Raw genomic sequence first — 27,709 nt, 5'->3', positions numbered from 1 at the left:
CTATAATGTAGCTGACATAGAATCGTTACGAGTTCTACTGAAAGGAGACTAAGGCATCGGATCCAACACCTTTGTCGCTTGCTTGCGATGCCGAACCAGAAAGCCCCTCACCACCGGCCTTGCCTTCTCGCTAAGTTTGAGGATTCCCAAGAACATAAGCCTATAGAAAACCACCATGCCCATCAATATGCCCAAGTCCACCCACTTGGAGTACCCCATCTCCATTTGCCATGTCTCTCTCAAAATGCTCTCGCCTATTATGGTGGCTGGCCCTCCGACTAAGCCATTAGGGAAAGCAAGACCCTCAAACTCGTTCTTGTATAAACCTTGGTTAGCATACTTATGGAATGAGATGTAAAACATTGGGTACTTCCAAACGGGCTTAGGCAAGTCGTTAGGTAGTCGAAAAAAGCCACCGTTCAGTATCATGATGACTTGGACACCGGCACCGGTGATGATGCCCATGAGGAAGTTGGGGACAAGACTCGCAACGAGCATCATAAGGCTTTCTACGAGCATCATGCGCACAAAGAGGACTGGAGCAAAGTAGAGGAAGTGTTCAGCTCCATCTCGAAGGTGCGCCAGGTAGTAGGCGATGGCTCCTGGGATTAGAGAGGTGAGGAGGAGGTAGGGGATGGAGGAGAGGGTGTTCCCGATGACGTAGGTACCCACGCCGTAGTGCCCATTTAGCCTCTCACACCCAAAGATCTGTGAGAGTGAGGATCAATACATGAGAGCGAGAGAGAGAGAGAGAGGGTCTCTAGTTAATTGTATCTCAGGTTATTAGGTGACAATAAGTTAATTTTGGGGAAAATATCATTAATGGAGATGAAACCCCTTATAAAAAGGGTCAAATTATCTCTATAAATATTTAAGGGTTTTTTTTTAAGTTATTTACGTAGACCTTAAAATTTTAGGTAAAATACTAAATGCTCTACTTATATACGAAAATTACAAAGAAAGTTGTTCAACCTTATTTTGTTTTAAAAAAAAATTGCTCCTCTGTCAACTTAAATTTAAAATACTTTTTTTAGTGTTTTTAGTTTTTCCGTTAGTAGGGCAGTTCCCCAAACTTTAAGGCACAACCCTCTGAATGAAAAAACTAAACAAAAATAAAATAAAAAATCAGGTAGACTGAGGGGCAAGTTTGATAAAAAATATAAAAAAACGTTGGTTGACCGACCTTTTTTGTAATTTTCACATGTAAAAGGAGCATTTCGTATTTTACCTAAAATTTTAAGTTTTGTTCGGAAATCACTCTTTTATTATGTCACTTAGATATCTCTTTAAAAATATTCTCAAATTGCTCTTGTATGGCATTTGGAATGTGAAATAAATTAAGGGTATTTTTGTAATTGACCTCTAAGAGACCTCACCTGAATTACGAAAATACATGTAGTTTGTTCCACACTAGTTGTTCCGCATTACTAAAACTAAAGAATGTAAATACAAAATAACTTGGGATATTTTCATCATTCTGATGGGTCTCTTGAGGGTCAAATTACTAAAATACCCATCATATTCGTCATTCTAAATATTTAACAACCACAATATGGGTATTTTTTAAAAAAATTCATAGGATGTATCTAAGTGAAATGATAAAAAAACATAAGCCCCCAAATGTTAATATAAATTATTTGACCCCTTTCAATGATTTTATTAGCAGTTTCATCCCCTTTAATGGTATTTTCCCATTCATTTTGCATGGTTTGGTTTGGAAAATTTGGAAAAGTAAGAAATTTAACACCTCTGTAAGCATTAGTGTTAGTTCTAGTCTTATTTTTGGTGGATTTCTTCATGACTTTGGTCAATATTGTTGCCCAGATATTACTTCACACCATCATTATCATCACTAGAGCCTTATCCAAACTATTTGGGGTTGGCCACACAAGTCAACAGATCGAAAATAGGAAGTGCCTTGGGGTTTGAGTGAATTAAATTTGAGGAGGTATCTAATGGAAATCTTAACCAATGCAGTGGGTAAGGAATAAGGCTTGGGTGTAACTAGTTAGCAATTGACATTTGCAATGCTTGTTCTATTCCTATTGTTCTCTCTACATTTCCAACAGTTTTTACCAAAAATGGAAAAAGTATACATGCGTAATTTTTTATTGAGGCATGATGAAGGTTTATGGGCCTCAATCTTATGCTTTTAAAGAAAGCTTTATTTCTGATATGTTAGATATATTGTATAGTTTTAATAATCCTATTTGTATTGGGGGGAATTTTAATTTCATTTGTTGGCTTGAAAAGACTTGTTTTGGGGGGGCCGATTAATTCGGCCATGAGGGTTTTTAATAGGTTTATAGAGACCCATTCTTTAATTGATCTTCTAATCTCGGGGACTGTCTATATTTGGTCCAATGGAAGTTTGTCTAATCTATCTATGTCTAAGTTAGACAGGTTTTTGGTATCTGGAACTTGGTCTGATGCCTTTCCTCTTGCGTTTGTCAAAGCTTTATCTTCCGATCACACCCCAATTTTACTAAGTTCCATTACCTCCTTGAAGGGGCTAAAACTGTTTAGATTTGAAATTGGGTGATTGCAGGATAAGGAGATTGTAGATATAATTAGAGGTTCATGGGAGAATAGCGTCATAGTGGGATCTCTTGACTTCCCACTGGATAAGAAACTATTGAATATCAAACAAAAAACTATTCTTTTGAAGAAGGAAAAGAGGAATAATGTTAGAGGAAGAATTGATAAAGTGCTTTTGGATATTTAATTAATCAATAATAATGTCCAGTCCTTAGTTAATTTTTAGAGGATATGGTGTTGGAGAGAAAAAAAAAACTCAGTATTCTTCAGGATCTTCGTAGGGTGGAAAAGGTCTAATTGAAGCCGAGATCTAGGCATAAATGACTCAAAGAAGGAGATCTAAGTACCAAGTTTTTCCATACTATTGTGAGTACTCGTAAAAGGAAAAATGACTTGTCCGGATGGTAATCAATGGAGTTGAGTCGGATGATAGTAATGCCATGGCAGATGCAACTATTGCTCATTTTAGGAAAGGATTTACATCAGAGGTTTATTTCATTCCTAGCCTGAGTCAGGTGGCATTCAAAGTTCTTCATTTAGAGTCTCAAAACAATTTGGAAGTTGATCTTACTATGGAAGAGCCTAAGAGTACCCTGATGTCTTTTCGCTGCCTGGAGATAAGTCCCCTAGCCCTGATGACTTTTTCCAAAGCTTATGGAGTTTGAGATGGTTAGGGTTTTTTTTAGAAGAGGTGGGATTTTTAAATGGGTTATTTCTATTTTCATTGCTCTGATTCCTAAAAAGTCAGTAATTGAAAGTCTAGGGGACATCAGACGCATTAGCCTTTTTACAGGTCTCTATAAAAGAGTTGCAAAGGTTCTAGCGGAGACATTGAAAGTGGTGTTTCCCTTAATTTTCTCAGGACCTCAATCTGCCTTCATCAATGACCGAATGTTCACAAAAAGTCTGTTGGTGGCTCATGAGTATATCCCTTCGAGAGTGTTGGATGGAACTCCAAGGGTTGTGATCAAATTAGACAATAAAAAAAGCATATGACATAGTAGAGTAGGGCATTCTGTTAGAAATTATGATGAATATGGTATGGAGTTTTGTGAGAAATGGAGAAGTTTGATGTTTGGATGTTTATCCTCTACGCACTACCATTCTGTTAAATGGGAGCCATTCTGGCTTTTCTACTGCTTCCAGAAGATTACGTAAAGGTGATCCCTTATCTCCCTTCTTGTTTATAATCTATGCATAGTGATTTAGCCTTCTGGTGCGGAATGTGGGGTGTAGGGTTAACGTTTTTGGTTTTAAGGTGGAAAACGAGGGGCGTTCTGTATCACATTTACAGTATGCGGATGATACTCTTATCTTCTCCGGGGCTGAGGCTCAACACGTAAATAATATTGCAATGCTTTTGAGATGATGTATGGTATCTTTTAGTCTTAAAGTGAATTTCGAAAAAACCTACGGGTCACTTGCCAATCACGTTAGGTAATTAGAAGAGACTATGGGTTGCAATTCGGATCACTTGCCAATCACGTATCTAGGTATTCCTATTTTTAATGGAAGATTACTGGCGGTTGTCTGGGATAAAGTTATCCAAAGAATTCAATTTAAGCTGGTTCTTTCGAAGTATAAGTATTTATCCTTAGGAGGTAGGATAACTTTGTTACAAGCTTGCTAGACGAATTTACTTATGTACCAGATGTCCCTCATTCAGATTCCTTCTTCAATGGCTAGGAAAATTGAAGGTGTGATGAAATGTTTTTTGTGGGGATCAACTGATGCTTGTAGGAGATATCATCTTTTGAGGTGGATAGGATTTGCACACTTAAATGTGAGGGGGACTGGGTCTTAGGATAATAAAGTTGGTTAATCAAGCATTGCTTTATAAATGGTGGTGGCGAAGTCTTCTATTTAAGGATTAGTTATGATTCAAAGTGGTGGTAGCTAAGTATGGCTTAGATAACTTCAATATGTGGATTGGGTTAAGGAATGGTAATAGGGATGTCTCGTTCTTCCAGAGATCTATTTAGTTTTGTAAGCCGTTGATCCATCCGAATGTGAGATGGAATTGAGGAGTGGAAATATGATCTCATTTTGGCACCATAAGTAGATTGGTGATTATCCCCTAAAATATGTGTTTCCTAGGGTATTTGTTGGAACAGATAATCTTAACGATGTGGTGTCAGATATGTTTGAATTAAGGAAAGGCCATATCGCATGGGATATGCACCTTCCTTATAACAGGATTTCAGATGAGTTATTTGCCCAGATAAACTTTTTCTTGGAGGTCCTGAACCGAGTTAATGTTCCTCATAAAGTTCAAGCATTTTTGTGCTTGGCTATTCAAGATAAGATATTCACTGTAGATAATTTTATTAAAAGGGGGAAGATCCTCTCTAATGTATGTTTAATGTGCAAGGGGAATTATGAAACAAGTGATCATCTGTTTCTACATTGCCCTTTCATTTCTAGAATTTGGTCTTGGTTTGTTTTACAAGTGGGGTGTTCGACAGTATTCCCCAAACAAATGATAGGAATTATTTCTAATCTCTCTCTACCTTGGCTGCCGCAGTTAGGAAAGTTGATCTGGCAAATAGTTAGAGGAGTTGTCATGTAGGAAGTGAGGAAAGAAAGAAATAGAAGGACTTTGACGAGATTGGTTTATCCATGGAAAGGGTCATTGAAAAGATTGTGCTCATTGTGTGGTTCTGGCTATCTGCTGCTAAAGGAGGGGAGGATATGGCGGAGGTGGATATTAGGAGAAATCTACCAAATCTGTTTCAGATGGGATTTATTAGAAGAAGGCCGAAAGTCAATTGGGTTTCGCCATTGGAAGGTATTTTCAAACTAAACTTTGATAGTTGCTCATTGGGAAATCTGAGTTTAGCGGGCTACAGAGGAGTAGTGAGAAATTACGAAGGAACTATTTTGTTTACATATGCGGGTCCTCTCTTTGAGACTACAACCAACAATGCAGAGTTCTATGCACTGATTTATGAGCTGAAATTATTCATTGCAAGAAACGTGAGATCCTCATGTGTGTAAGGCATCTCCTTTAATGTTATAAAGTGGTGTAAAGGAGAACAAAAGGATGATTAATTTGCTTGATAAAAAGGGTGCTTTGTTGTCTGAGACTGTTGTCTTTAGTGATGTAATCTCCTTTGAGTAGTTTTTTGAGTAGTTTTTAATAAAGTTAGAGAACTTTTCATCGAAGTTTTTTATATAGGTTCATGGTCCCCCAATTCTTGATGTCTTCTTTAGTGTTCTAATTGAGCCATCATTTATACATTCTATTGGATTATCATTATCATTGAGGCGTGAATTCCTCATTTGGTTTTTTGCAAGGGGTGAGTGATCACTCAACTCCTTTACGCTTATCTTTTTCACTTAAGATTTTATGTTTCTTTTCAGGAGTTAGTTCTGTAGTAGGCTCCTTCTCAGTGCTTAAGCTCGGGTGAGACTCTCACACAAAAAGAGTGACTAAGTTAATATTGGATGACCTTATGGCATGTTGGGAGTTAAGAAACAAGGGCTCAATCTTGTTAACTGCCACTACTGTGTCATCTTCATGAGAGGAGATTGCCCCTATTGAGTAGTTTGATGGGGTTGTATCTACAAGGCTTTATGTTCCGTTAGGAACTAGTTCTTCATGAGATGAACTTTCTTGATATGAGGGTGCCCCGGTTATCGGAGTTGTGCTCTCGCCCTAGTTAAGCTCTAGAAATCTCTCCTCTTGAGAAGGTGACCTAATTTGGTCCTCAGCTTTTAATTCATCATCCCAGATGGGTGGATCATCTAGGAAGTCTTGTGAAGACGGCCCAGGTGGGCCTCTTAGAATTTCCAGAAGGTCAACTTCTTTTTGGCTTAGTTGAAGGGGCTGTTGGATCAGGATTTATGGTATGAGGCTTGTATAGACTGGCTGTTGGGCCTATGTAGCAGGTTGCCTCAAGGATTGAGCCTGGGGAATGTGTTGAACTTGGTGTGCCGGTTGTTGGCTTATAGACTCACCTGAGTTGAATTGGACCAAAGCAGACGTGTCTCTCAGAGTTTGGACTACGTGTCTATGTTAGAAGACCGGCAGGATAAGATCACCACATGACTAGGATGGACGACTCGAGCTGCGATGATGACTAGACATCTGACCTTGGGTGGCTAGGTCTATCTGCCCTTGACCTTGACTATATGATCTATGTCTAGGGTTAGGGTATTCTATTGTCTCAACACTGCACCAAAAGAGCGAAGGACGACCATAACTACTGCCAGACGGAGTATACCGTCTATGTAGTTCTGGGCTCGAGTGTGATTAGAATTAGACCCCTGGCCCGTAGTGGGTTGGATTACTAGGGTAACACCCCTAGGGTTATATTGGTTTGGGCCAACATGTTGGAGGCGGCATATAGCTTGAGCTTCCGACCTGACTTACCTAGATTGACTATATTGGATGGTGTACTCTCTGTTCAACATGTCTTGAAAGAATGCATGCACCTTGGGATTATCTGGATATCAAGTTAGGTCAAAACTCTTACCTTTATTGGTGCTGGGTTGCTTTGGTAGACTTTTTCTAGTTGTGTGTGAACTCACTTGCCCAATAATTGGCTGGTTGCTAAGATTGAAATGTTGGGCTGCTAATTGAACATCAAGGTTGACCCGGCTGACTCAGAGATCTGGGTCGGGGCCTTACTCTTGGTGCACGGACTGGATTTAAGGCTAACCCCCATGTCTTGGAGGATTGCCTCTGGCGTAACCCCTTGAGTGTTCAAGGTATTACGGACCCTATAATCTGTTGGCTCGTGACTTCCAAATGATGGCCCTAAGGGTGGCTTGGATGGCTAGGTATGGTTCCACTTGTTATATATTCAAGGGAAGTAAATATACATTATATGCTATTGCGGGAGCACAACATACCTACTTGTTATACATTCTTTTTGGGAAGGTAGTGATCCATCCGAGGACAATTAAAGGTTGAATGAGATGTTGAAAACTTCAAATAAAAGGGTGGGACCTTATCCCGGAGTCTTCAAGTCAACAACAGCACAAACTTATACTTGTTATTGGTGTTTTGCCAGCTAATGATAATGATTAAATAAGGTATTAATGTCTAATGTTTACAAGATAAGTAATGAATAATTATTATAATATGAATGTGTGTGTATATATATATATATATATATAATTTTTTGTATATTTATTAATTTACATATATAATATAAGGGTGCGGTTTGTATAGAGTCGAGGCCCAAAACAATCAAGTAGAGCACACCTTCAAATAGTGTCAAGAAATGTGGTTTTAATACTAACAATCTATGTGACAACCTTAAAATATATTTTCATCTTTAATTATAAAATTCAAAGCTTCAAAAATAGTATAGATCGAGCAGATCCATGAAAACTTGAAAATCTTGAAAATTGATGGTCCAAAAATGTGTTACAAGATGCACTTACTTTTTAAAACTTGAAATCCATTTTTTTCTCATGTCCACACATTTTGATGTCAAGATGATCAATTTGAGGATATTTGGGCATCAAAACATCCTCTTATAGTAAAAATGTTTAGGTGGGCTCTAATTTGATCGTTTAGAGCGTCGGCTCTATATAAACTATTTCCATAATATAATTATATTTCATCTTTATAATAGACAAAATTGAAAGTAATCTGGATCCTATATATAGTTTTGGATTTGGTTCCAGATTTGAATACTTGCAATCCAATCGGATCTAGATCTGGGTCCAATGTATACTTTTAATATTTGGATCCAAACGCAATCCAAAAAATTCTCATTTCTCGAGAGGTGTCTTACCCACTTGGAGATGTCAGCTAGACGAGCAAGGACTTGGTTAGCGATGGTGGAATTGTAAGAGTTGACTAAGATATCAATCGCCTTAGCAGCTTCTGTTGCCTTGGCGTTAGGACCTTGTTCAATATCCTAAGGAAGTTGACAACTTCTTAGCAACAAGCAACAACCTCGGACTAACACACACCCACACTAGTGCTGCAACTAGCCTTGGCCCGCGCAAGGTCCGAATCTAAGAATTGTATTCTAAGCATGGGGCAGCTTGAAAAAGTATTGCGTTGGACTTGGGCCATCATATAAATATGGATAATATATATTCTCCAGCCTGGTAAAGGATGGCCTGGCCTGGCCCGGCTAAAAAATAATTGGAGCCCAGTGGGCCACTAGGCTGATTTCTTAGGAAAAATATCAAAATAGTGGTTGAAACCCATTAACATGTCAATAAAGGGGGTCATAAGATTACAAATTACAATTGAGAGCATGCTTTTAAATTCTGTATCAATCAGGTATTTTTTTAAAAATAATATTGAAAAATTCACAAATTGTCTTTATTTGATGTTGGGAAGCCATATTATTAAGAGGTAATTTGATAATTTAACCCCCAAAGAGGCTTTAACCGAATGACATAAGTTTCTCTTTGGGGATAAAATTACCAAAGTACACCAATTGTTATTTGGACATAAAAATTATTACAGTGTCCCAGTTGTTTAGGCTTCCCAACACTGAATAGGAGCAATTTGGGAAATTTTCAACATTATCTTTGAGAAAATACTTGATTGATATGAAAATTTAAAAGCATATTCCCAAATGCAATTTGTAATCTTTTGACCCCTTTTTAATGATATTGCAAAGGGTTTTCGACCTTGATCGTACCCAGCCTAAAAGCTCATCCACCTGCCCTTTCCATTCGAAACCTTTCCCACATATGCACATAAGGCAGAGAGCTTGTGCATATTCCCATTACTTTTGTTTTTTAAAATCACATATTCCTGTTACCTTGTCAAAATCGGTGTTTATGGTGTAGAGGAAGTGATCCAATGGGTTTATCAATGAGGGGAAATGGAAGCCATTTAGTGTAAAAAATGAAAGAAAGACCTATGATTTCTTTTACCAGGGAATACAATGTTTTTTTTTTTTTCTTCACCCCTTTCTTTTGGCAAAAGATCACTTACATGTGGTCTTTATTATAATAAGATAAATTTCAAAATAAAATCAACATAACAATAAAACCAAGATCTTAACAACTTAATGTCATTGAAACAACTATGCACTATGCTTGAGAATAAAAGATAAGATTGCAAGAAACAAAAGGAAAAGTGCCGAAAATTATCTCAACTGGGCTTATTACACCCCATACAGAATTACCACCATTCGATGACGTGGGATCAACGGTCTAGCTTTAATCTCGAACCGAGAAAGCAAATTTCGGTCAAGCCACACCAATGGAACATAAACACATTTGATCACAAACTCAAACCCTAGATGAATTCTCTTAGAAACCTAGTTTGAGAGAGATGGATTCTCATTTTTCTATACCCTAAAACCCTTAGCCATAAATCCATATTTGAGATATAGGAGAGAAGAACTCCATAACCTAAATCCTTAGGTTCTTTCACAATGTGGGAGAGAAAGAGATCAAACATGAGAGAGAGAAACTTTCTTAAGATAGAGAAATAGAAAGATAAGGGGTAGAGATTTTGGGAGAGACAATCCCTTTCTATGAGCTTTGAATAAGATTAGGGTTTCTTATGGTTTTCTTTGGCTTGTCGCTTCTTGTGAGATTGAACATAAACTGTCGATCAAGGGTGACTTAGGGTGAAAGATCTGAGCCATTCATTCCATAGATGGGCCATCAACATTATGAAAGGTGCATGAACCATTATCCCATTTTCCTAAACCATTTTCCCATCAATAGAAATTAAATAAATTAAATCTAATCAAAATATTGTGCATACCATAAAATAACACAAGTCTACTCAATCTTTTCACAAAATCTTTTAAAGATATATCAAGTCATTATTTAGTCAATATCTTCCACCCATATGGCCACATGTCATATCACCAAAAAATAGGAAAGAGAATAAGGGTGGGGTGTGCCACCCAAAGGAGGCACTCATGGGCCCCACCTTCTAAAAATATGGCAGGCCCATGTGCACAATAGTCCTCCATGATATTTTTATATATTTAAAATTAATAAAAATATTTTAAAATATTATTTGAATGTTTAAACAATTGTAAAATTAATATCTTTAATTTTATAAATCCAAAAATTATAAATAAAATATCCAGGGGTTCATAAAAATTTAAACAATAATCTTAAAATAATTTTCATAATAAAACAAATACAATTAAATTAATTTGATGGGAAAATGATCCATATGGTTTAAGAATCAACAATCATGGGGCACTCCGCCTTCAACTGTGGACTACAAACCACACTTGCTTTATTAGACCGACCCAGTGTTTCCCATGACACACAGTCAAAGAAGGGGCTCATTAGCGGGTCACCAAAGTCTGGCGGATGAGCCAAGAAATCGCAATCCCAGTCTGTGGATTATAGGTTCTCCCTTAGGGACAAGTCAATGTCACCAAGACCTTATGCAACTACAGCTCTATGGCGCATAGGGGTATATATCGCACATGCATACGCTTCACTCTAAACTAGGGATTTCTTGCTTTTCCAAATGATCTATCGATATGCATGCCGTGTGATGATACATGGATGAGGTTTTGGCCCCTGTTTCTGCAGGCCACCATCATGCACAAGGATAACACAGTCCCTTGGCTCACTCATCCGGGCATATTCTCTGACCTCAGCAAGGGGCTAACCCATAAACCCTCATCGGTTTGTTCTTTATGCTCAGGTAACATGGGTTTTTCCCAACCGACTGGCCTAGATAGTTAAGCACAGATCGATATCAGCAAACCATCGTTTGCTTAGTACGGTCCATGAGAGACCACACTCCCACTGAGTTCATGTTCCACTATATCATTTCATTTTAAAAGCACTCATAAGGCCTTTAAAGGCCACATAAACCCAACATCTCCCACTTGGCTTTTGAATGACTTACATTATCTCTTTCTCACTTTCTCTTATTCTCATTTCTCTCTCCCAATTACAGTATCTCTCAAGCATTTTTACTTATTCTCTCAATACATTAATCAGGGCTTTCGCTATCAATCCTTTCACAAAAGGATTTATAGAGGCAATACATTTTTGTCTTTGTTGCTTGAATCTCATCCCAAAAATGGTCGTAGCTCATCTTTTACATCGCATCTCGAATCATGAACCTGTTGTCGCAAAAGACCATCACCTACCCTCATCGCATGGGGTCGTATGTTCATGGGCTCAAAAGAGTTCTTCAAATAAGCTGCTCCATTTTGCAGCCATACAACCAGCACCAAACATTTGGGTTCCATGGGTGAATAACGTTATAGTCTGTTGTCTCATTTGGAATGTCAAATACTAGCAAGTGCTCCCACTGAAATATTTAGTTTATCTGGATCTCGACCTTTCTCAATCTCAACTCATTTCTCAAGTGATAAAAACATGGTTTTATATGCTTGGATTTCTTATGAAATCGTGACTCTTTTGACACACATATCGTCACCGTGCTGTCGCAGAAAATTCTTACTGTCTCCTATGCACAAGCTGAAAGTCAAGTTAATTAAGAAATTTCTTAATCTATATGGCCTTCTCGATCATCAAACAACATGCTACGTACTCTGCCTTCATGGTGGACAATTTCGTCACATCTTGTTTCTTTGATTTTCAAGAAACTGCACCCCCTCAAAGGATGAAGACATATCCAGATGTAGACTTCGCATCATCTGGATCTGTGAGATCGCTTGCACCTGTATATCTGAATATCCAAGCAGAAAAAAAAAACGTGGGACTGTAGCAGCTCTCACTCAATTATTGCACATACAACATATACATTCTCAACATTCTTATGCATATATAATGAGGTAGCATATCAAGTCTCATGCAATAAGTAATTCAATACCAGTTGGTTTCACAATATGCAAAACCTTCATGAACTACAAATGTTCAACCACACTAGACATCTTGGTAGTAAATTCATACAAACCGAGTTATCTAATGAACACAATATGTGTCTGAGAAGCCCAACATGATGGCATTTCTACAACATTCCTTATGGTTCAAAGTCTTAGGTAATCGAAGATTCTAAATAACTAGAAACATGGGTCCAGACATATAGGTATTTAAAAAAAAAACAGTGCTTGATAGTTTTTCTCCCATTTTTATAAATACCTTCAAGACAGAATGTTTTTCTTTTTAATAAAAAAAAATTGACTTGGTATATATATATATGCATTCACAAGCAATATTTATATAATAGTATGACAGTTTAAAATGATTTTCGTAAAAACTTAATGGACCTTGCAAGACTATGTGGTTTTCTCAAACTCATATTTATATACTTAGGTTTTTCTCAAATCATCCAATTTAATTATAAATACATGCTTAGCCTTCATAAATCATTTTACGGCATTCACCTTTAATTTCCTACCAAGTCAAGTTCATGGCCATAAAAATAAATCATATATGCCATCTTATAATTTTATCCAAAATAAAGTACGACTAAATAATGTCTATTAAAGCCTTGACAAAATACTTCTTATTTGGCAATTATGGAGAATTTATCAAGAGATCATCATCACATATAACACATTATATTATAAACATTATTGAGAGGATGGTCACCAAGACCAAGTTCCATCAGAACACTCCCTTTGTGCTTACATATCTCTTGTGTTTCATCTTTAGGGCTCAAAGCCCTTGATCAAATCACATCTCTATATATATCACTACCTTAAGCAGTTCATACTCAAGTACAAGGAGGTACAAAAACACAAGGTATTCAAAACCGACACTTTCAAATTTGTTAGCCCTTATCACTTAATGTACGTACACTCCATACATATTCATAAAACAATTAGCCAAAATATAACCAAAGCACATTAAACAAAGTTATTGAATCATCTTTCCCTCTATGACCTTACCATATAATGTGGGACAGATTTCATACCTCAAAAGTACTTGAGTTTTCTTAATTCATCGCTTTTACTTGTTTGGCAAGCTTTTGTGATCTTGGAAGTACACGCAACTGATGGAGAATATATTGGTCATTGGTTTTACATGTCACGAAGTGTCCATCTCTTCGACACTTGGATTCTCCTGTATTACACAGTGAAGAAAATATCTTCTTCATCTCATTATTTCAAATATCACAATTTCGATTCTCCCACTGATCTTTAGCGTTTCTATGCTACCACCAATCTCTCTCTATATCCATTCATTTCGAAGAAACCAAGATGATTTTATAGGTATTGTGTTTCTTCTTCTTTCTGTTATTCTCAGATCGAATACTCTTCACATAAAGTGTCATATCTTGTCAACTCTATATTACCTCTCTCTGAAGTTTTATTATAATAAACCATACTCATAGCACACTTTAAAACCTTCTTAAATAAGCCCAAAAAAAAAAGGTCTTCATAATTAGGAATTCAAAGATGTGTCTTAACATGCCACATCTTTTTAATTTACTGCAGAATAGAACTTGAACATCCCATGATAAAAATATGATATCTTCTAACTCATAAAGAGTTAATCTTCGAATCCTTTTGAGTATTGAAATAGACTCAAAAGAATATAAAATAGTACTCAGTTCCATCTCTAAATCATACCATTTAGTAAATATTCCTTTTAGGGATTTTTTTCACAATGCAATTTCTTTAGTTGAGAATCATGTTGAGCACCTCTCAATAAAAAAATTGTTTCTCTCAATCCTTATAGAATTTCTTCTTGAAATATTTTGTATTGAAAACTAGATTCAAAACTAAATCATAACATCATAGTTTGAATCCCAAATAGTACTTTTTTTCAGAAAAATAAATAAGTGACATTCACGTCACAAAATAAATCATACTGCAGAATTCCAAGATGAACACTATCTAGTAAAATTGTCTTTTCTCTCTACCATCATGTAGTTTCCCTTTCAAACCAAATTTGTTTGAAATTAGACACATAATAGTAAGACATATATTTTCACAAGCCTTATATCACTGTTAGGTAGGCCTGATAAATATAGCTATTCATGTCTTCAATGAAAGACATACCAACTTACAGAAAATTCAGGATAATCTCTTTTCCATCTAAAATTTTTATTCCTCTCTTTCCATAGATATTTTTCTCTCAAATAAATTTTGTTACAAATTAGACTCAGAATGGAAGTATAAAAACTTAATGTGAACCATAAAACATTCTATTAAGAATATAAATTAAATCTTAATTTCCAAGTCATGAAACTAAATTTCATTGCAGAAAACAACACTTACGCATCCTTCAATAAATTGATCATATCTATCAAAACGCAATGACTTTCTTGATGAAGTTTTTCTGTTTGAAAGTAGACTCAATTTTATGAGTCATAGTCTAATTTCAGGTAGAAATAAGATCATATGGTTGTTGAGAAAAATCACGGAACTCAATGGACAGTTCCTGAATTTTGTATGGTCAGAACTGATACCCTTCATTGTTGAGTCCATAACTCTCAATTCCTATATGATCTCCCACTGAAATTTTGCAGGTAAATATTACTCTTAAATACACCAAATATCACTGAAGTATGTAATAGAAAATACCTCATTATTTCTTCATATCTCTACTTTAAAATAGCCCTGAATACTCATTATGCAGAATGCCTTTTCGGTGTTGGAATATTTCAATAATTCTTAACCGTAGATGTATTTCTTAACCTCAAAGGTCATTAACTTTCTTATATCTCATTCACAAGCTTGATCTAAACTCAAAAAAGAGAAACGATAACTAATGGCATCAAGTATCAATAGCTCGGATACCAATGAAAGACAGACTATGTGATCTTTTATCGGGGAATACTTTTTTTTTTTCTTCACCTCTTTATGTTGGTAAAAGATCACTTACATGTGATCTTTATTATAATAAGATAAATTTCAACATAAAATCAACATAACAATAAAACCAAGATCTTAACAACTTAATGCCATATGCACTATGCTTGAGAACAAAAGATAAGATTGCAAAAAACAAAAGGAAGAGTGCCGGAGAATACCTCAACCGGGCTTATTACACCCCACACAGAGTCAACACCATCCGATGGCGTCAGATCATCGGTCCAACTTCAATCTCGAACCTGGAAAGCAAATTTTGGCCAAGCCACACCAATAGAACATGAACCCCTTTGATCACAAACTCAAACCCTAGGTGAATTCTCTTAGCAACCTAGTTTGAGAGAGATGAATTCTCTTTTTACTAAACCCTAAAACCCTTAGCCATAAATCCATATTTGAGAGATAGGAGAGAATAACTCCAAACATGAGAGAGAAAAACTTTCTTAAGATAGAGAAATAGAAAAATACGATGTAGAGGCTTTGGGTCGAGAATATCCCTTTTTATAGGCTTTGAATAAAATTAGGGTTTCTTAGGGTTTTCTTTGGCTTGCCTCTTGTTGTGAGATTGAACATAAACCGTCGATCAAGGGTGACATGCAGGGTAAGAGATCTGAGCCATCTATTCCATAGATGGGCCATCAACATTATGGAAGGTGCATGAACCATTATCCCCCTTCCCTAAACCATTTTCCCATCAATAAAAATTAAAGAAATTAAATCTAATCAAAATATTGTGCATACCATAAAATAGCACAAGTCTACTCAATCTTTCCACAAAATCTTTCAAAGATATATCAAGTCAATATTTTGTCAATATCTTCCAACCATATGGCCACATGTCATATCACCAAAAAATAGGAAAGAGAATAAGGGTGGGGCGTGCCACCCAAGGGAGGCACCCATGGGCCCCACCTTCTAAAATATGACAGGCCCATGTGCACAATAGGCCCTCATGATATTTTTATACACTTAAAATTAATAAAAATATTTTAGAATATTATTTAATTATTTAAACAATTATAAAATCAATATCTTTAATTTTATAAATACAAAAATTATAAATAAAATATCCAGGGGTTCATAAAAATTCAAATAATAATCTTAAAATAATTTTCATCATAAAACAAATACAATTAAATTAATTTGATGGGAAAATGATCCATATGGTTAAGGAATCAACAATCATAGGGCACTCCACCTTCAACTGTGAACTACATACCACACTTTCTTTATCGAACAAATTCCAATGTTTCTCAGGACTCACAATCCAAGCAGGGGCTCATTAGTGGGTCACCAAAGTCTGGCCGATGAGCCAGGGGGTCGTAATCTCAGTCTTTGGATTACAGGTCCTGCCTCAAACAAGTCAAGATCACCAAGACCTTATGCGACCACAGTTCTATGGCGCAAAGGGGTATCTCTCGCACATGCATACGCTGTACCCTAAAAGGTGGATTTCTAGCTTTCCCGAACGATCTATTGATATGCATGCCGTGTGATGGTACATGGATGAGGTTTTGACCCCTGTCTCTGTAAGCTACCATCTCACAAAAGGGTCACACAGTCCCTCGGCTCACTCATCTGGGCATGTTTTCCGACGCAACAAAAAGTCATTGGCTTAGGAGGCCAGGCCAAAATACAGAGTCTTCCCACTCGAGAGGAGGCATAGTGTGTAGAAGAGGCCGAAGACCTCAGCACTAGGCTGGTGTATCAAACCAACCACAGTTCAATCATCATGCCGGGCCAAACGCGCAATTCACGTCATGACATGGTAAGACGTAGCACTGTCGAGCCCGCTAGTGGGCTCATCAAGAAAGAGAAGGTTGGGCCTCCTGAGGATCTCAATACAAATGCTCACTCTTCTCTTTTGGCCGCCATTGAGTGCCTTGACCCCCCAGCCCCCAATCCTTGTGTGCATTGCGTCTTGTAAACCCATCTCTTGAATGGTTATCTCAGCCCTCCCTCTCTTTTGAGAGCTCGACATGGTGCTTGGCAACTGGAGTTGGGCTGAGTAGTACACCGCTTTTCATACTGTTAGACTGCTCATGAGTGCATCATTCTAGGTCACATAAGCCTATATCCCAAAAATTAATTGAGCTTATATACACACACACACACACACACACACACACACACACACACATATATATATATATATATATATATATATATATATATTAGAAAATAGTTGGGATAAGGCTCAAAAGATGATGATAATTAGCAATTAGATGTGATTGGTGCCCGTGGGTCCGCTACATCTGATGTGCATGGTTTATCTTGCACAATAGCAACATGTATGATCTTCTAAATAATAAGAATGGTATGTGGCATTGGCAGTAGTATTGTTGAGCTCCATGGTGACGTCTCGGTCTCCATTCTCACCAAACGTTAGGGGCTCAACTCCATATTGACTAACTTGTCTTACCCTTTTCTTCTTCTTGTTTTTTCTTTTTCTTTTCTTCTTTTTTTTCTTCTTTTTTTTTTTTTTTTTTTTTTTTCTAAATAATGAATGGTCGAGATTAACTCTATCTAGTTGAGTGCCCATCATCAAGAATTATGGTTTATCTTGACTCCTTTTTTTTGGGTAATGCAATGGAGAAGACATGCCCTACCCGTTTTACCCGTTTTTTCAATAAATTGGGGAGTTTACATTTTGAAGGTGTTACATTATGGTTTATCTTGACTCTTTTTTTTGGGTAATTTAGTGGAGAACACAGGCCCTACCCATTTTTTCAATAAATTGGGGAGTTACATTTTGAAGTTAATTAGGGGTGTCAATGGTAGGAATGGATACTACGGTGTGGTAACTGGGTGTGGGGATGCTACTACCACGACCCCAGCCCCTTTCCTAGGTTTATCTCGACTCTTCTGTCCCTATATGAACCACAAATATTCCCATGGTGTACCACATACTAATAAGAATTTTTTGGAACCATGGTCCTTAGTGTGCAGCCTAACCAAAGTAAAATCCGGAGTTAATGATTTGCAGCAGCGAAGTTATGTCCATAGTCCATACCGAGGTTCTATATGCCAGGGTTTGTTTCCGACCATTGAAAAGGATCTCCCCCGTTTGCACTATGTTAGAACCAGTGGTTTAAAAAACAGATCGGTGCCCCGGATATGGCACCTCAAAAACCCATCCGAATAAGTGAATCGGCTATTCGGATCGGGAATCGGTCGAATCGGTCCTATTAAGCCTTACAAAAAATCCAAAAACATTATGAAAATTCATTATAAATGTTATTTTTTAAGAATCTAATAAGAAATACGGGTATTACATTATTAACTTTCCTTTTTAATCAATTTGTGAATAATTAAGATATTCTTTCCCTGTATGAACTTATGTTAAACATTAAATTTGTATCACATAATATAAAAAACATAGAATTACCACGGATAAAGTATATAATCATATATAGACTACAATAAATAATGAATTAAATCAATAAAAAATGGCTACTAAGATCTCGAATTGGAAGAAAAACCTAATCCACTAAAAAAAAAAAAAAACCAAATTATTACAACCTAACTAACTATAATCCAAAACTATTACAACCTATCTAACTATAATAATATATATTGCAACGATAATTGTTGGTTTACATTTTATTATATAAATAACAGAAAATTTAAAGTATTTTATAATATCATTTAATTTAAAATGTATTATTGACAACTGCAAGAAAAATAATACATTACAAGATTTATAATGCAAATAAATAAATAAAATATTTTATTATCAATATATAAATTATTCAAATGTGCATCAATTTTCGAAATAACACAACAAATTTTTAAAAATAAAATTTTATTGAATTCTAGAATAAATTTAATGGAAGAGATTGTTAGAGACAGAGAAATAATTCAAATGTGTATGAATAATATCTTAAAATTAATATTCATAAATTTATGTTAAAGCTTACCATTTTATAAAAATAAAACTTATAATTAGATCAGATATTCCTAGTTTTTATTGAGAAATATTTGTTGTATTAAGAAATATCTTTTACTTTTTTTGAGAAGAAATAGTTGTTGTATTTTTTTTTTACGAGAAAATATGATATTTGTTGTATTACTTCTTTTTTTTTACTAGAAAAAAATAAAAGATGTTATATTACCTTTTCTTTTGGCTTGTTGTATTACTTTTTATTTTCTTTATTTCTTTTATCATATTATTTTCTTCATTTTAGTTTTTTTTTTAAGACACAAGTAAAAACCAATCTTTTTTTTTCTTTTTTTATTTTTATTTTATTTTTTATATTTTTTTTTATGAAGATAAATTTTACTTTTTTTTAAGAAAAAAGTAAAAACCTATCTTCTTCTTTTTTTTATGATATTATTTTTATTTTTTTATGATATTATTATTATTATTATTATTATTATTATTATTATTATTATTATTATTATTATTATTATAGAAGGTATAAATACTTTTACAAAAGCTTTAACGTTAGCGTGATGGAGAGCAACGGTACACCAGTTATGATATTGTGAAAAAAATTACCAAAATGTTCTCAGGTAACGACTCGCCATGTGACTTCACTAGGCGGCCGACTTCTTTATGCGGTTGGAATCGCGCCATGTGACTTCACTAAGCTGCTGACTTCTCTAAGCGGCTGGAATCGCGATTTATGACATACTAGGGGCGATTCACAATTCAAAATCGCCGATTGTCCGATCCTCGCGATTCACGATTCAAAATCGCTGATTCTCCTCTAGGATCGGACGATTCACCATTTTGCAGAAGAATCGACACAGGGTTCCCGACACGGGAACACGATTCAAAATCGCCGATTCTCCTCTAGGATCGAACGATTCACGGTTTTGCACGATTCCCTATTTTGCAGAAAAATCGATACGGGGTGCTCGATTCCCGTGTCGACTCGGGCAATATGTGACTCGCCGATTGCAGAAGAATCGACACGGGGTGCCCGATTCCCATGTCGACTCGGGCAATATGCGACTCACCGATTATTATAACCCTGGTTAGAACCCAACCTCCCTAACAAAACGGAGACATGAAATCAGAATATAATGAATGAGAATTTGCATAAGCTTCTTGTGAAAAAAGGAATATCAAGTGCAAATAAAAACATATAATCCTTAAGTTGTTCCCTATTTTGTAATATATTTCTCACAAAACTTTAAAAAAAAATTGCCCTTATTTTGTCCTCTAAATCCCTTTCCTCTAATGGAGATATCATGGCAAGAGAGAGCCTCTTCGATTAACTAAAAAGAGAATGAAATGGAATACATTTCAGTAAAAGGGAATGGCTAAAATGCCCATGAGACAAACCAGAGAAGAACATTGAGAAGACAATTTGGGTTGAGAACATTGAGAAAGACAATTTGGGTGACAAAGTATGACATTTACCTTTCATACAAGGTGGTCGTAATCATTTTAGACCTTATATGTAAAATCAAGGTAATGGAGATTGCCATTATTGGGGCTCGAAGTCTTGAATTTTTTTTTAAAATTTTGTGACAGGCCAAAGTTTTTAAAATTTTGTGATAGGCCAAAGTTTTTAAAATTCTACGTGTCATACCTAGGAGTGATTGTATGAAAAATTAGTTTGCTTGGCAGTTTCGCAAATAATAGAAGAGAATATTCTCAAATTTTAGGCACATTAGTGCACCATCTCGATACATTATTTGCCCCTTATTGATAATAATTAGTGTACATTCTTATTTTGGAATTTCTAATTTTTAAGGGATTTTTGGGTTATTTTTCTAGAATTTCCTAAGCGGTTGACTTACAGAAGGCTAGAGGGGTTTATATAGGCTTCACGCCGGTGTCTAATCCAATTAGAATTGGGGGCAAATCTATCTTTAGGCTTTGCTGATAGGAATTGATTAGTTGATTGGTCAAAGTAATTAGACTTCTACAGGTTTTAAGATTTTAGAAAACTCCCAAAAAAACACTTTCAGAAGTAAAATCAAAAGCTCGGCCATTATCGAAAAGCGTTAGTTTGAACTATACTAGCTTCCCAAGTGGGCCAAGTGGCGCATAACGTTGTGCTGGCTTGATCAGGCCCAAAATTTCCTAGATGATGCTAGACAACTTCCTGATCGCTTTAATGGTAGTTTGATCCAATTTGGAGGTGTTTATGTGATTCTGATTTGAGGTTTTCGAAGGTTTGTATGTTGTTCTGGATAAGTATGGATCAATAACAATACATTTAAACTGATTTGGATTGGATTTGCACGATTGCGTTAGATTTGACTAGATTTGATAGCTTGGGGAGTATTCTCTAGGGATTCTTAGAGACTGTGGACTATTGGACTATTGTGTGCCTATGAAGCTAATGTGGTCCACAAGGGTTTAGAGTTATAGTTTTATGGGACTTCCCTTAAGGCCGTTTGGGTACTTGGAAATTTATTACATGACAATCGTTTACTAGGAAATATGATATTTCCACCGTTTGGGTACACGTTATAGGAATGAAATGGAAAGAGATTAGCCGAGATTTCTCAAAAAATCATGAAACACATTACACACGATCAAAGGTGAAAAATCTATGAGGCGCTTGACAGGTAATCTTTAGAAACTCTATCCCTGCTTAATAAAATGCCACCCGTCTTCTTGGTTTGCATAAGTGCACTTTCCTTCTCTAAGCTCATCCCCTCTCTCTTAAACCCTAATAAGTGGTTTGCGTAAGGTGCTCCTTCTCTCTTTAATCCCTTTCTTCACCTCTGTACTTTTTTTTGAAGCCCTTTCTCTCATATCTATTTTTTTTTTAAAGCCCCCTTACCCTCGCATCGAGACTTTTTTCATTCTCCCTCTCTCCTTAGCATATCCATTCTCCTTAGCATATCTAATCAATGAGAAATTATAGAACAATGAGAAATTATAGAAGACAATTATAATAAAAATTTTCACCCAACATAAAAAATTATACAACACAATTATAATAAAAAATTTCACTCAACATAATCCTCATAAGAGATTAGTAAAAACTCAATTGAAATAAGATACATCTTTAGTTTCCTCCAATACCTCAAAATTTTCTACTGTAATTACCAAGCTTCTAGTTTACTAATCTAACTTCTTCCTATTTTTTAACTTGTGCCATAAAGATCGTTAATTTGGTATCATAAATTTATTACTTAATTAAAATTATATAGATAGATATATGAAAGATTTCTATAAAAAATAAAAATAAAGCTTATCACAATAAAAACATATTATTTCAATCATATTATTCCAATCACTTATCATGTTGAAACCAAAGTCTAATCATGTTAGAAGACATGTGATTCCATGTAAGTGCCAAATGCATGCAAAATAAGTAAGAAATTGTGTGATAATGACTTTAGAATGGTATAAGTTATTATTAAAAAATCTTTCTGAAATGGTGATGATGTTATTATTAGAAAATCTTTTCAGAATGATGTGATAATGACTTCAATTCCATTTCAGTGGAATTTTGTGACAAAAAAAAAGAAAGAAATGATAGTTTATAGGCAAGTGCCGATAAAATGTTGGTAATCCATTTCCCATATTTCTTCTCAACATAGCCAAACAGTAACCATGTATTTCTCAGGTTTCATCTAAGTACTACCCAAACAGTAACAATCCATTTGCAGGTAATGTATTTCGCCAATTAGATATTTCATGGACAATATATTTCCAGGTATCCAAATGGCCCCTTGCCAAAATTTCAAGGGGGTGTCTACAATAAATATTTTCTTTTTTATTTCTTTAAGTTCTTAATTTAAGAAAAATAAGAAATATACTTTTGAAATTTATAATTTTAATTTATTTTTAGCAAATTTTTGCATTTTGAAATTAGGTTATTAGAAAATACATTATCCTTCTACATTAGAGTGCTTATGAGTAAAGTTTATCTATTTATGCATTAAATTAAAATTCTTAAACTATTAGGAGCCCCTTGATTTATATTTCCAAGAAAAATAAGGAATATGACATTTTAAATTTTTAAAATTTAACTTATTAATTTTATTAGTAAATAGAATTTGTTCTAATTTAAATTATGAAATTTGAAAGGAAAAAAAATGAAACAGTATGTTTTGAATGATAGCGTACGAGGCTGCGGCCCCCAACTAAACATACTCATTTAAAGAAGGAAAAAATCTATATATAAGGTGTCAATATTATAATATACAAGTTAATTGTGCCTCGAACACCTACCGGAAAAGGTTATTCTGATGCTTGGAGACCCTCAATTAACCCAATTATTATATTAAATTACATGGTTGAATCCCAATTATCATACTAAATTGCACTGCTGACCTCTATGGGTAATCTGGGAATACGGCCTTGGCTTTATTTATGTGAAAAAAGCAAAATATTTTCTATTTTATTTATTTTAAAGCCACTTCTGCTAACTTTTACCATATGTGGGCTTACTAAAACGGAAAAGTTTATATAAAGCCGATGCTCTAAACAATTAAATTTGAGCCTACTTCAAACATTTCACTAGAAGAGGTTTTTTTAATTCTCAAATTTCTTCAAATTGACCATCTCGACATCAAGATATATGGATGTATGAGAAAAAAAAAAGATTGCAAGTTTTGAAAATAGTGTATATTGTAACACATTCGTAGACCGTCAATTTTTAAGATGTTCAAGTTATCATAGATATATCAATCTACACTATTTTTGAAGATTTAAACTTTATAAATAAGGATGAAAATATATTTTAAAGCTATCACAAGGATTTTCAATATTGAAACCATATTTCTAGACATTATTGAAAGGTAGGCTCTAAATGATTGTTTAGACCAGTGTTTAAAAAAACGCCCGGTTCGACTCGGAAATCGCCATGGACGGATCGAATGGGCGAAAAAAACGAGAATCGTCCGGTTTTAGAGAGAACCGGACGATTCTGTACAGTGACTTGCCGATTCACTGTACAGAATCGGCGATTCCGTACAGTGAATCGGCGAGTCCCGTACGGAATTTATTTATTTATTTATTTTTTTTTTTTGTTTTTTTTTTTTGTTTTTTTTTTTTTTTGTTTTGTTTTGTTTTGTAATCCATGATAGATTTTTTTGTAATACTTGATCGATTTTTTTGTAATCCATGATCGAATTGTTTTTTTTTTTTTGTAATCCATGATCGAATTTTTTTTTTTTTTTGTAACCCATGATAGAATTTTTTGTAATCCATGATCGAATTTTTTGTAATCCATGATCAAAATGTTTGTTTTTTTTTCTTGCAATCCATGATCGAATTTTTTGTTTTTTTTTTTTTTTTTGTAACCCATGATAGAATTTTTTGTAATCCATGATCGAATGTTTTGTAATACATGATCGAAATGTTTGTTTTTTTTTTGTAATCCATGATCAAAATGTTTGTTTTTTTTTTTGTAATCCATGATCGAATTTTTTGTTTTTTGCTTTTTTTGTAACCCATGATAGAGTTTTTTGTAATCCATGATTGAATTTTTTGTAATCCATGATCGAATTGTTTTTTTCTTTTTTTGAAATCCATGATTGAATTTTTTGTTTTTTTTTGTTTGTTTTTTTTTGTAATCCATGATTGAATTTTATGTAATCCATGATCGAATTTTATGTAATCCATGATCGAATTTTTTGTAATCCATAATTGAATGTTTTGAAAATTTGTGATTTTTTTTTTTTTAATCCATGATCGAATTTTTTTTTGTAATCCATGATAGAATTTTTTTAAAATTTGTGATTTTTTTTTTTAATCCATGATCGAATTTTTTTTTGTAATCCATGATAGAATTTTTTGAAAATTTGTGATTTTTTTTTTTTTAATCCATGATCGATTTTTTTGAAAATTTGTTATTTTTTTTTTTTAATCCATATTATTCAAAGAGAAAATGAGAGAGATGATGATTCTGAGGCCACCCTATCCCAGTTATATTATTAACATATCGAGTCCCAACAGCAACAGTGTAGGGATGAGCACGACAGTGCAGGTGAGCATGAAGGATGGACAATCTTCGGGGATTTTAGATTGGGAACACAACAAAACACTAACACTCAGGGATTTGGGAATAGTCAGACGCCTGCTAATATCGATGATTCGTTTTTAGATCGAATCATTGAATTGTTAAATGAATTCAATCAATGGCACCAGCGTGACCAAGAAGAACAATAACGTCGTCTATCATTTTATTTTTAGATCATATGTTACTAATTTTATGCTTTATTGTAGTCCATGTATGTTGATATACTTATTCCATGATAATTATATTTTCATCCTTTTGTGTGATGTAAATTAAATGCTGAATGGCGGTTCATGCAGGGAAAGAACATATCAATATTCGCATATTCATTCAAAAACATGAAAATTCTTAATGGAGTACCCTCATTTCTTATTGAATTCCTAAAAAACAATATTTATAATGAATTTTAATAATTTTCTCGGATTTTTTTTAAGCTTTATTCTGACCGATTCACCCGATTCCCGATCCGGATCGCCGATTCGCCGATCCAGATCGGTTTTTTGAAAGCCCGATCCGGGTCACCGATCCGTTTTTTAAACCATTGGTTTAGACCCTAGGCTATGTACAAACCGCACCTTACTGAAATCTGGTTCCTCTAAATCTAAAAATAGGGAGGAAACAAGACGACTTTGTTACGCTTACAATTAGGGAAGGCAACCGGCTGCCCTGGGCTGGGAGAGCCTTGGCCCAGGTAAAATTAAAGAAAACCAAATAAAAAATATAAAAGCAAATGGGGGCAAGACCGGGTCTCTCTTGCCTTGGCCTAAGCCTGGGCTGCTGTGGCCCATGCCCTAGTTTTTTATGACCACGTTGTCTGGATTGGGCTGCTTCTATTAGGAAAGGTAACGGGCTAGCCTTGGCCCAGGTAAAATTAAATAAAACAAAAACAAAAAAAGGGTCAGGCCGGGCCTCTCTTGCCTTGGCCTAGGCCCACCCCTCGGGTTAATGTGGCCCATGCCCTAGTTTTTTAAGCTCGGGTTGACTGGGCTGGGCCGCTAATTAAAATGTTGGACGAAGAACCTAATAGACCCATGATATATTAAGCAAGTGAATAAACAAAACGAAGGCTAAAAAAAAGCCTCGAACTAGCAAGTGCATCGAGAAGGGTTGACTTTCCGCAACCTGATGGACCCATGATAGCCAAAAACTCGCCTAGTTGGACGTACCCATTGAGCCCCCTTAAAATTGTGCGTGCACTCTCTTTCCCATGAGCCACGACAAATAGGTTGGTCCACGTTAAGTGACACCGGAACCAGCCAAGTCTAGTGGGTCTATATCCACTTGAACGGACTTGTGCTTGGTCCTGCCCATTTCGACACTTCTCTCAGAAGTGGGCTCGGAGCAAATATTGCCTGGTTGGAGAGCTGGTGCATGGAGGTGGAAGAAGCGCTTGCTGGTGCCCGATGCATCTTCATCAATGTCACAGAATCTTAGGCTTGGGGTTTCTTTGAAATGGTTTCGGAGTAATTTCATCAAGGGAGTTGTGGTCTTCGGATTCATGTTGGAAGGGAGGGTGGCTGAGGAGAGGGTTTGGGGATTGTGTTGAGCTTGAGCTCCGCATCCATTGTGGGACAGAATGGAGTGAGGCCATTGAGATTGAGAGAGAGAGACATAGAGAAAGAGAGAGAGAGAGAGAGATCAACCCAAGTCTAGAAGAGATCGAGACAGATAATAGATCGATAAATAACTCAAACCTAAATTCTAACTCTTGAAAGAGATTGGAGGAACTAGAGTGAAGGAGAGAGAGATTGAGAGGGGATTTAGAGGAATAAGGTTGGGAAGACTGGTCTGATAGCTTTATACTCTAAGAAAATTAGATATGGGCACAGTTCCAACCTATTTAATCCCAAATGAGTGCATTTTGCATGTAAAAGGGGCCGGCGACGGGCATATACATTTCGGTGGCCTTTTTTTTTTTCACAACTGCCCGCCTGTCGAACAATTATAGCACAGGAATGAATTTTTTTTGCTGAAATTATTCTATTGGGAAAAATTGTTTTTTACGGGCTGGATGGTAATTCTACAATATGCAGTCCAGAGGTATAAAACATTTATCTTAAGGATTAATATAAATAGGTGGGCCATCTAAAACCAAAAGTAACTAAATATCCAAATATTTTTTCAATATAATTATTATTTAAATTCATGAAATTCAGATTAAATATTATATATTATCTAAATATTAAGATCAAATTATATTTAAAAACATATTTACTATCAAGTCGGCATTTCTACATTAAATAGACTCGACCAAAAGAAACCTTTGTCCGCATTAGAGTTCATATTCCCAAGATTTGGGATCTAACGTTTTAAGACATGTGTACTGGGGCAGGTGAGCAGTCGGTGTGAAAAGAAAAAGGGCCCTCAATAGGGGTGGTGTGATTGAGTGATTTTCATGGAAAATGTGATCCTTTCGTTATAAACGATTAGAAGCTCTGTCCGTACATAATTTGTCTATACTTACTCTATGTGGTCGATCATACAGTATGCATCACTCTTGTTACATCGTACTGTCTCTGTTGCATCACTCAT

At 35.4% G+C, this 27,709-nt stretch overlaps 1 pseudogene; it reads right to left on the bottom strand.

The window, feature by feature from the left end:
• Nucleotides 1-27,709, bottom strand: LOC105421637 (ABC transporter G family member 1-like; annotated as a pseudogene).

Source organism: Amborella trichopoda, chromosome 4, assembly GCF_054954075.1.
Source record: "Amborella trichopoda isolate Santa Cruz 75 chromosome 4, AtrichopodaSantaCruz75HAP2 v2.0, whole genome shotgun sequence".
NCBI lineage: Eukaryota > Viridiplantae > Streptophyta > Magnoliopsida > Amborellales > Amborellaceae > Amborella > Amborella trichopoda.
Note: the sequence above shows the minus strand (reverse complement) of the source record. Positions and strands in the feature narration are given on the sequence as shown.